Source organism: Macrobrachium nipponense, chromosome 12 (genome assembly GCF_015104395.2).
Source record: "Macrobrachium nipponense isolate FS-2020 chromosome 12, ASM1510439v2, whole genome shotgun sequence".
Classification (NCBI taxonomy): Eukaryota; Metazoa; Arthropoda; class Malacostraca; order Decapoda; family Palaemonidae; genus Macrobrachium; species Macrobrachium nipponense.
Window position 1 is genome coordinate 103,140,563 of NC_087205.1, and position 11,952 is coordinate 103,152,514.

Genomic DNA, 11,952 nt, shown 5'->3' on the forward strand with positions numbered 1-11,952 from the left:
ATAGTGCAAATATTTGCATGCGGAATTGGGTTCAGGGTGGCTCGCACCAAACAAGTATTTTCGTAGGTTTCCACCTTTTTTTTCAGTGCAAAAGTGACTATTCCTTGTCCATACGATCCCTGAGTGTGAATATGCTTGGCGAGCATTATTTTAATTCGAGTATCCCCTGTTTATGCTCTCTCTCTCTCTCAGGTCCTCAGGACGTTTTTATCTATCAGGAATAACCAGAACGTCTTGTTTTAAGAATCGAGCACTAGGCCTATTGGTCATGCTCGGTGCTTCTTTATATATATATACATACATACATACATACATATATATATATATATATATATATATATATATATATATATATATATATATATATATATATATATATATATATATCCCCAAAAAACTCATAAATTTCTGTTATGCAATAATACTTGACTGGATCGAACTGATTACTGGTTGTCAGTGGAAATATGAATTTGGGTGATATCACTCCCTTATGATACGCCAACTTACGCAAATTCAGTCTTAAATTTCACGGTTGGGATATGATTCGAAGATTTGAGGTAATAGGTTGGAAGTGAAAAAGGTGGAGTTAGTATTGTGGGTAGAGGGTAGAGGTAGAGGGGGGAAGGGGTGGTTGCGGTCTGTCGTCTCCCTACTTAACCAGATTGGTGATTTTACGGGTGTTCTGGTTGCTTGCGACCGACTTTCTTATTTTTTATATAGCGAGTCTGTTTCCCCAGGTGTAAGGACAGGTCCTGGTGTCGTCCTGTCGTCTCCCACTAACCGATGGTGATTTTACGGTGTTACTGGTTGTTGCGACCGACTTTCTTATTTTTTATATAGCGAGTCTGTTTCCCCAGGTGCAAGGACAGGTCCTGGTGTCGGTCCTGAAGGTTTCTATCTTTGCCTTAATAACAGACAGTGGCCCTGCATTGTAAGCCTTGCAATGCCCGGCAACTAGGCCTAGTCACCTGAAGGTAGCAGCAGAGGTTAGCGCCTTTCTCGAGGATGGTGTTTTATGCTCGGTTCCTAGAAGCTAGAATCAGAACTACCAACCACCCTCAACTTCTCCATTGAATCTAGGTGCATTCATGGTTGATTATGTTTAATGTCGCGGAGATTTTCCCTTCACATTCTATTGATACTTGCATGGTTTTATGCATCTTCGCTAAAATAATTGATAATACACTATAATATTAAATATTTGTTTCCACATTGCTCGAAATATACAGTGGTAATGTTGGTAATGCCTGTGTTGAACGAGAATTTCAAATTGTTTTCGTTTCTATAGTTTGAAGTAATTGCTATACTTAAAATAATTTACTATTAACATAATTTTTTTCTTATGATTGTTATAAATACGTATCATAGATTGATATTTGTGCATCATATGTTAGCTTTATTTTGCTTTATAGAGCTTTCACTATAAAAAATATATATTTTTTTTTTTTCAGCTACGAGTTGTAGTTGCCAGTTAGTGAATTTCGAACGAAATTCTCTGAAATTTGTCGCTTCAGTTTTGGAACTTACTGTACAAAAGCCAGATGATAGAGTCAGCCTTGATTAAACAGACAGGTAATGAACATCTCAAAGGGCACCTGGGATTCAGATATCACTGATAAAATCTTCCTTCAACCAATGCAAAATCTTCCTTCAACCAATGCTTAATTAGATTAAAGAGGAATTACCAAAGATGGTGACTTAATCAAAAACAGCTACCTGTGGATGAATCTCTTTGTATAAATACACACCACCTTTTTCTGTAACTTTTCTTTCTTATTCATTACCTACGTGAAGAGAGAGACAGCAGTCTCTGAAATATAGCACTTACTTTCCTTATCTTAGCTTTTTATGGGCTCCTTTTATTAGATAGATAGATAGATAGATAGATAGATAGATAGATAGATAGATAGATATATAGATAGATATGTATATATTATTATATATTATATATATATATATATATATACAGTGGACCCCCTGTATTCGCGTTCTCCGGATTCGTGGACTCACACATCCGCCGATTTCTCATGGGAACATTTCCTTGCATTATTCGCGGAAAATTTGTCTATTCACGGTATTTTTTGAAGAGAGATAAGCACAAATTCCTTTTTTTTTCATCAATTTCATCATAAAATGCACTTTTTGTGATAAAACTATTAAAAAACCAAGTATATAAATTCTTAGGGTTTTTTTCTTGAGTTATAACTAACAAAATAGGTTTTAAGCATTTTTATAGGGGTTCCAACTATTCGCGGGTTCTAACTATTCACGGAGTCGTCTGGTATGCATACCCCATGAATACAGGGGGAGGCCACTGTTTATATATAATCAGCCATTGTTAGACCACAGCAGGAAAAAGGCCTCAGACATGTCCTTCCACTCTCGTTTGTTTGTGATCTTTCTATGCCATTCTATACAAATTTATGTAAATACAGATACATACATAATCTGAAAATGGCAAAATTCCAATTCCAGGTAAGCATTCTGGAAAGAAGCTCTAGCTATATACCATCATCTCTCTGGTTGACTACAATCTGTTTATTTTTTTGGCTAGTGGTAAACATCCTTAACAGTTAAAAATTGAATTTTCCTTTTCTGAAAAGCTGATGTATATTAAATATTGTAAATAGCTGAAAGTAAATTCATCCTTATACATATTTCCAGTAGTATATATCATTGTGATGCATATCCACAAATGCCATCCTATCATCATATTTTGTACTACATATTTCTAATCTGCTAGTTAACATGATTATGAATTCAATGAATACACACACAACCCAGGAATACAAAGTTAAAACAGGTGCATAAACACAAGTCTCCATTCTACCAATCACAGGGAGGACTCAACTATACTGGCTATGGACATTTACAATCTGCTCTATAAAGCACATTACTACATAAAAAGTGCCAAATTCAGAAGAGCATTGGTCAAAAGAATATGCAGATATCACTCCAAACTGCCTAATAAATGAAATAGGCCTTCTTGCTTGGAAGGCAAATACATTCAAATTCACAAATTTCTTGAACATATGATTATAATTGAGGTATTTACAATCACAGATGATACATCCAATATTTTTTTAAAACATTTTGCGTAAACCTAGAAATTTTAATAAGTAAACATAATTTCCATATAATCTTAAGATTATTGGTAATGGATATCAAATTTTAATACAGAATGAAAAATAAATCTCTTGAATCTAAATGACTACATTAGTAAATCAATTTTGATGTAAAAATGGTACGTCTTCTAACTGAAACCATAATCTAACAGGAAAATCCAATGCTACACCTTTCATGAGTTATTATTCAATGAATTATTAAATAACAACAAAACCTTAACACAAACAACCAAAGTCGAAATCCTGTACTTTAAGCACTGCACAGTGTAACAAAATTAAAATTAACTACAGTTAGCTAAGTATAGCAGTTGCAAATGAAGAAAATTTGTTTCAAATGCATTACAGTCACAGTCCAAAAGATTAAAACAAAGCATTAGGAAAGTTTGCTTCAGGGATACATAGTCTACATTATGCACTCAAGGCAAAACCAGACTTTGCAACTTGCCAGAACGACAGCAAAAACAAACATTCAAATGTAAAATTAATCTATCTCATCCTAATAGTTAAAAGAAAATTGGCCTCACCTGGAGTGCACATGTCCCAACCTAGATGAAGCTTAAAACCCAACAGCCTAACCAGCTTACCATAATCATCATCCAGGTTTACTCTTGGATAATTTTTTTACAAAATGTTATTCCAATTCATAACTTTTGAATGTGTGCTTAAATCACTTTTGACCTTTTATATCTTTTCTTATTTTGTTTAGTTCAAAGGGCATCTTTTTAAAGATTCTGCGTATAGTGTATTTTTTTGCTTCTTGACTCAATTAATTTGTCCATAATTTTAAGTCCATTAAACTATGAGGGAAATCATAATTGGGTCAGGAACTGCAATGCTAAAACAAACCTCAACATTTTCATCCCATCTTTATTCAAACGCTATGTTACGTTTTGGAAAACTGCTCTGTAAAAGCTAAAATCAACATACTTACTATATCCAAAAACATATGAATACATCAACATATTGAAAACGATAACTATGAATTTAAATTAAAACCCTTTCCTGCTGAAGGCTGAGTTACCTATATGAACGTCAAGTTTTGGTTTCTCTAAAGGCCTCTTGACAGTCTGCAGAGTTTCGAACGGCAATTTATATAAAATACTAAAATCTGAAAAATAAAGTGGCTCACCTAGAGGTATGAGGACCCTTGAACTTACCTCTAGGTAAACCGTAGCCCTCCACGAGAGAACACTGTCACCAGTTGTGCAATGTTTTCTATATTAGTATTTTAGGTAAAGCTCTGTTTGAAACTGAGCTATGATTGTTAGAGACCTTTCATATATGCACATTATAACCAAACTTTAGTATAGATAACTCTGCCTTCAGCAGAAGGTATTTTAATTTAAATTAATTTTCATAATTTTCAATAAACTGATTTTATTATGTTTATTGGGTATAAATGTGTTGGATATAACTTTTACAGAGCCTGAAGATGGACAGCAGTCTGAAATGTAACAGAGAAGCTGAATAAGGGAGAGAAAAAATAAAAATATTGAGGTTTGTAATGGCATTGCAGCTCCTCATCTGATTAAATTTCCTTCATCAGAATATTAACTTACTACAATTAATCGATATTAAATTTTCCCGTGGTCTTTATGAAGTACTCTATGTCAAAAAGATGTTTCACTCTATGTTCACATAGTTCAAGATTTATTTCTTGGTGATGGAGTGTTCAAAAGGCAGTAAATAAGGAGTTTATTTTCAATAGATATTCTCCCTGAAATAGTTTCTTTTTCTCATATCTTCTTTGTACTTCTAGGATGATCTGTGCCCTTTGCCAAGTATACACTGTCTCATAAGAATTACAATCTTTTAACCTGGGGTCAGTCCAACACCCTGGGCACACAAGTTCACCAGTCCATAGTACGGCTGATATCCATATTTCTGGCAACTGAAACGATACTACATGGCATATGTCACAGCAAGAGTAACACTTACTTTGAATATTTAGCCTAACTCCATTTACTCCTATATTTCTTGTCATCTGTGATAGTCTTTATAAATAACTTGCATCTTTTGGTTTCTAGAGTTCAGCAATGCAACCTTTTGGATGCTACTTTAAACTTATACTGAATCTGTTAGCCAATGGTTCTTTATTTATACATATTCTTGGATATCCTCTTATATAACACTTGCTACTTGATTTTTAGGGTCTTTTCTATATTAACATCAGGTGTAAATTCACTTACATATTAAATTATCAACATTTTGCACCTCTTCAATGTACACCTTGAATATTTCATAGATGTCTATCTTTTCCCTACTTTGTTATTTTCCAGAATTCCAAAAACTGATGACTTCTGCCATGGCCTAGCTCCCGCCAGTTGCCGACCTGGGTATACTTACAGCCTTTTATTTATATCTTGCTAATGCTGACTACGGTATTTAATACCTATTTATATTTTGCTTATGCTGACCACAGTACTTACCACCGTCTATTTATATCTTGCTTGTGCCGACAACTGTAGTTACTGCCTTTTATTTATAATTTGTTTATGTTCAAGTATGTCCTGTCTATAATGTTCAGCATCTTTTATTGATGCTTTCATGTTTATCCGCAAGGGGCTGGCATTAAACACAGCAGCCATTTTGTCCGTGAACTGGCACTCATCAAACCTAGAGGTGAACAGTAGTTGTATTCTATTCTATTTTCCATTTCTTTTGTAGCTTTCGCTGAAAGTACAATGGGCTTCATAACTTGATCAAACAAAAACCCAAATGCATCACTCGTGATTGGTTAGCGCACATAGTATTCTACTCGGTGACCTCTAAAGCGTCATTTTGGCCACCCCTAGTATTTGCTTAGCCTATCATCTCTATGCCTAAGGTTAGTCACAGACGACGCAACTTGCCGTGATACGCTACGACGATGCCTGAGACAAAAAGCGTGAATACAAGCGCAACGATGCTACCTCCATGCAAATACTTTCTAAACACGTCAACATTAAGCTGGTCTGCGGTTTGCTTAACCTACCTCTAGGCCTACAAACGCCTCCGGTAGGCAAGATGGCTATATGTCTCAGGCTAGGCTACACTATACCTAGATGTAGCTTTAACCCTTAAACGCCGAAGCGGTAAAAAAAAATGTCTCCCGTGTGCCGGAGACGTTTCAGAGTGAGCGCGGGAGCGGAAAAAACAATATCAAAAAATCATAGCGCGCTTAGTTTGAAGATTAAGAGTTCATTTTTGGCTCCTTTTTTTGTCATTGCCTGAAGTTTAGTATGGCAACCATCAGAAATGAAAAAAAGAATCATTATCATATATAAATAATGCGATATTATGATAGCGCAAAACAACGAAATTTCATATATAATTGTATTCAATCGCGCTGTGCGCAAAACGGTTGAAGGTAACAAGTTACTTTTTTTTCGTTGTAATGGTACACTAAATGCAATCATTGATTTCGGTATATAAAAACAAATTGTAAAACGAATTAAAAGCAACACAGAGGAAATATTCTATCAACAAAAATAATGCAATGAATTCGGTAACGCTCCAGACGTAAACACATATTTTTTCAAAAAATTCACCATAAATCTAAAATATTCTCCTAGAGACTTCCAATTTCTTTCAAAATGAAGACAAATTATTGAATATTACTATACTGTAAGAATATTAGCTTACAAATGCAGTTTTTGACCATATCTGACGAGTTAAAGTTGACCGAATGTCGAATTTTTTTTATATATATTTTTATATATGCAATTATTTCGGAAATAAGAAAAGCTACAACTTTCAAATATTTTTTGTTTTATTCTACATGAAATTGCGCACATTTTCATATATAAAACTCTATGAAATGCCTAATATGAAACGGAGCAAATATTCCGAGAATGGGACTTACGCATTTCGGAGATTTGTGGCAGAGAATCCGCGCGCGGAGGGAAGGAAAGTTTTTTTTAAAAATTCACCATAAATTTAAATATTGTGCTAGAGACTTCGAATTTGTTTCACGATGAAGATAAATGACTGAATATTACTAGACTGTAAGAGTTTTATCTTACAATTGCGTTTTTCGACCATTTCGGTAGAGTCAAATTTGACCGAACGTGGTTTTTTTTTCTATTTATCGTGATTTATATGCAAATATTTCGAAAATGAGAAAAGCTACAACCTTCAACTATTTATTGTTGTATTATACATGAAATTGCGCACATTTTCATATATAAAACGTTATGTAACGGCTAATTTAAAATGGTGCAAACATTACCACAATCGCACGTATGATTTTTTCGGAAGAGTTACCGCGCGGACGTAAAGAAAATGTTATTTTTTTCATAAATTCACCATAAATCGAAATATTTTGCTAGAGACTTCCAATTAGTTGCAAAATTAAGTTAAATGATTGAATATTACTAAAATATAAGAGTTTTAGCTTACAATTGCGTTTTTCGACCATTTCGGTAGAGTCAAAGTTGACCGAAGGTTGAAATTTTGGCACTTATCGTTATTTTATATGAACATATCTCAAAACTGATAAAGCTACAATCATGAGTATTTTTTTGTTGTATTCTACATAAAATGCGCACATTTTCATATATATAGTCCATGTAACGGCTAATTTAAAATGGTAAAAAAATTATGTCAAAGTGACGAAATAATTTCCGAGATGTGTCACAGATACTTTTTAGTGCGGCAAGAAAGAAATTCGCGCTTGCGCGCCTGCGTAACGATTGTAAACAAACAACACCTTGATCCGTGAACTCCAGCATCCCCCAAGGCGCGTGATCCAAGAGTTTTCGGCTGGTATGCCTAAAAGTATTTTCCGCGAATTTTTAAAAAAACTTTTGTATGTCGACGTAAAATACGTCCAGTCGGCACCCGAGAGACAAAAAAATGTCGACGTAAAATACGTCCAGTCGGCGTTTAAGGGTTAATGGGCTTCTTAATAACAATTGATGGAATTCAGTCCACTACTGGAGCTATGCACCTTTAGCTTATATATACCTATAAGTGCTTTGGGATGGGTTAGACTTAACACTAAGATAGGCCTACGAAGATAAGATAACCTTTCTTACTTCTCAGCTGCGCTCGATTCCCAAGCCGAAGAAACGACGGAATATCTTACAAATAAATGGCTACCCTAAACACTCGTACTCCAAACCGACGTCCAACTCTGCACCTCGGAGGAAATGCGAGGCTTTAAAACCGCCTCCGAATTCGCGGAGGTAAAAGGGGGAGGTATATAGGTAGTAGGCCTAACTTACCAAATAGGCAAAACAACGTCATTCGTAGGCGTTCCCGTCATCGCCAGATCCGCCTTTCGGGAATCTTTGGCGGCCAGGAATCCCGACATCGAGCTGTCACACAGTCTCCTGCCGAGGTTTTTTCGAGTGTGACTCGAAAAATTCACTTGGTTGTTGGCTGTGGGGGGAGGGTGGGTGGGTGGGAGGACCCCCTCCCCCCTGCCGCCCCCCCCGAAGACTTGACAAGGTTTTGGAACAGAGCTGAGAGTGAGTGAGTGAGTGAGAGTTCGTGTGAGTGAGAAAGTCTCGTCTTTTTCACCACATTTCAAATACCTAACACCATGTATCCTACACTAAGTGGGTCTCTATGCCTTGGCGTACCTCCGTGAGTAGATTCATGGGAGAACTCCTCTCGGATACGGTGGAAAAATGGAAATTATGGAAGAGGAGGCGATGGTAGGCGTCCAGTGGTAGCGATCTGCCCCCGAGGGTTTGTTTATTGTTTATGGTCGCACGAACGAACAAACTGACCCTCTTTTAATTTGTCTTTTTACGATGTTTCTAGCCCATTTGGTTGAGTTTACGGGGTTGCATTGTACACATAAACTTGAGAATGCTAGTTTGTCAAGATTCTTCACGCGAAAAGTCTACATTTTAGACTATAATCCGTAAAATAACCTTCTCGTTCAGTCCGACATTTTGTTAGGACGTCTGTTTCCTTCCTACTCTCTCCAAATATAGGCAATTTCTAGCGTAGTTATCAATATATATTGTCAATTCACAATAAAACTACTATTTACACCGATTTAGGATTATTTTTTAACATGAACTCATTATAACAACATATTTAACAAAATTCGAAAGAGCGTCTGAAATGGGAAACAGACGGAACTTGCCTGGTGTGTAGTGAGAGACGTCGTCTGCATATTTAGGAACTTTTCATTAATTTTACATCCATTAATGTTAGGCCGTATTCTGCTAAATATATGTTTACTTTAGCAAAAGATTAACATTTTTATTCAAAGAAATCTATCAAGTGTGATAACATACGGGCAAAATAAATAATAACAAGTATTTGAAAAGTGCGCGATATGCAACAGGGATCGACCGCCCGAGACCACCGCGCGCACCACTGATACCGATCAATTTTTACTCGCCTTCCTTTCCCTTCTATTACATAAGAGGTTTTAGAATAACGAATTAATAGGAAAAATATAAATTAACACGAGCCTATTTCGAATTTTTCTCTCCTGACTACATTCATTGGATGCAGACAGGCTTTCTCTGTCGTACCGGTATGAAAAAACTTGCCATATACCTCTAGAAAAAAATAAAAATTCAAATAGTACATTGAGTATTCAATTGCCTCACTCGTGTTTTCCTAAACTTGAAGCACAACATTGCGCAGTAAGCGAAGAGATAAACATTATCACCTCTTCCATGCATATTTTTAATGAACGTGGATTTACAGTTATCAATAATAGTTTACTCTCTCTCTCTCTCTCTCTCTCTCTCTCTCTCTCTCTCTCTCTCTCTCTCTCTCTCTCTCTCAAAACACACGCATTGTTGCGCACATGAATGGAATCTGCAATATAAAATCATACGAATGCACTATATGTATTATTATGCATTTGTACACAACACTTGATTACATATAATATAAATCTATTCTTTATACACAAACTGAAACAATATATATATATATATATATATATATATATATATATATATATATATATATATATATATACTCGCTTTTCAATTGTCCTTCGTGGCAAAAACCTTTATATATATATATATATATATATATATATATATATATATATATATATATATATATATATGATGCGTGCATGTCCATCCTTTTTATAATGACCGAACTAGCCAGTTGGCAACTGGCCCACACAGGCAACTACTTTTTCCAAGGACTTTGATGCGATGCATTACAGTTTGCAAGGTCGTCGCCTTCCGGGCTAAAATTTCGGCTGAATGATTTCTCAACTCTGAAACGAATCAGTGAATCTGTGAAACCAGGGGGAATGTGAGCACCGAGACCTTATACCTTTGCATTAACTGAAGCTTACTTACATGGAGTTGCGTTGGACCCTGAGACCCACGTATGGCAACCATTTTATGGTTTTGTCTGCAGTCTTTAGTCCTACATATACAACAGTTTTCGAAACCGCTCTTCGTCAGAACGGGAAGTGAGGCAGTTAAGGGGTGATCGGACATCTGCAAAGGGAGAAAGGCCAAAAAATTAGGTGGTTCCCGCTGATCATAGAGAGAAAAAAAAATATGAAAAAGAGTGAACTAAAGTATGCTAGATTAGTTGATGGCGATAATACTACGCCCCCTTCAAAGTATAAAAAAATAAATTTTGAAGCAATGCGCGTCATTTGTTGGTCTGTGTTGCTGCTGAGCTTTCTGTAAAGGTGAATGAAGCAGCTAATATTGTGGCAAAATGAGTGCAGAAGTTTCAGTGGAAGCTTCAAGCGTCTGTTGAAGCCAAAGTTGGAGTTTATGAGGGGATAATTATGCTAACTGTCCTCTATGGAAGCCAAACAATGTATATAGGAGGAATTAAAAAAAGAAAGCGACGTGGATGTTCGTAGAATTTGGAGTAAGGTCAGTATGGCTGAATGGATGTATCGGTCTTTTCAGATGGTTCGGTCACGTGGAGAGGATGAAGGATGATAAATCGGAGGTCTAGGCCTAATGAGAGGAGGGAGAAGAGGATGACCTAGAGTGAGTTCAAGGGGCTACTGATGAACATTCAGTGTAGGTATAAGACTAGTTTTTTTAACGTTATTTTCACAGGGGTTCGTCCACGATTCAGAAGCTTAAGTGTGAATGAGGCAGTGACCATAGTATTTTCTTTCTCCTGAGAACCGGCCCCTGTAAGGGAATTTTATTATGATCTTACCGAGCAGACATTTTTAATTGGAAAGACAAATACTAATTTCTTTAAAAACTTCTGTATGCTTAAGGATTGTTGAAATGATATACCGAGGAATGAATTGTTCATATAACATCATATTTAAGACAACGGCAAAAATATCTGTAACGTGAAAGGCAAAAGTTGTTAATCTTTACCTTCAAGTTTAACAACTCTACTGACAGTGCAGACTCCAGACTTACAGGCTACAGCGTAGGCTACACGCGACATGGTAGTTCATGCACTGTCGAAGCACAGTTTCTTCCGTGATACAAATAATCATTATTCCGAGCTGATATCGCAAACTTTATACAAGAACAAAAACAAGGGAAAGGGAAAACACTTGAAGTGGACCACTGCATGCACACTCTGAGAAGTGATTATTGTAGCAAACCTCATGTTCAGCAAAAAGAGCGCAAGAAATATTCACTGAGTCTAGACTAGTACTACTGTGTGCATCTGGAGACAAATTCTAACCTCCAAGTCAGGGACATTCAAGATCAAATTATGATGGATAAACTCATGAATTTGACCCGGTAATCTTGAACAGCAGGTCAGCGAGTTTTCTGATCATTCTTGCCACGTCTCTAATTAGGATGAACCACATCGAAGCTAAACTTAAGGTGATCTAAGCAAAATGAACTAACTGTAACATTTTGAATGCCGAACTTTTTACTAATTATATTACTGTCGACGCAAAAGGCAT

The 11,952-nt window shown here is 36.1% G+C and overlaps 1 protein-coding gene across 2 annotated transcripts in view; it reads right to left on the reverse strand.

Moving 5' to 3' along the window:
* LOC135224720 (F-box/LRR-repeat protein 6-like) overlaps window positions 1-8,843 on the reverse strand; it is a 48,537-nt gene extending 39,694 nt beyond the window's left edge. Inside the window, exon 1 of one of the 2 annotated variants that reach the window (XM_064264007.1) lies at window positions 8,693-8,843. The gene's annotated coding sequence lies outside the window, so the exon portion shown is untranslated. Of the gene's footprint in view, window positions 1-8,332; window positions 8,480-8,692 lie in introns of those variants that run through there. The other variant, XM_064264008.1, reaches the window with a different exon arrangement.
* Between the last annotated feature and the right edge of the window lie 3,109 nt (window positions 8,844-11,952).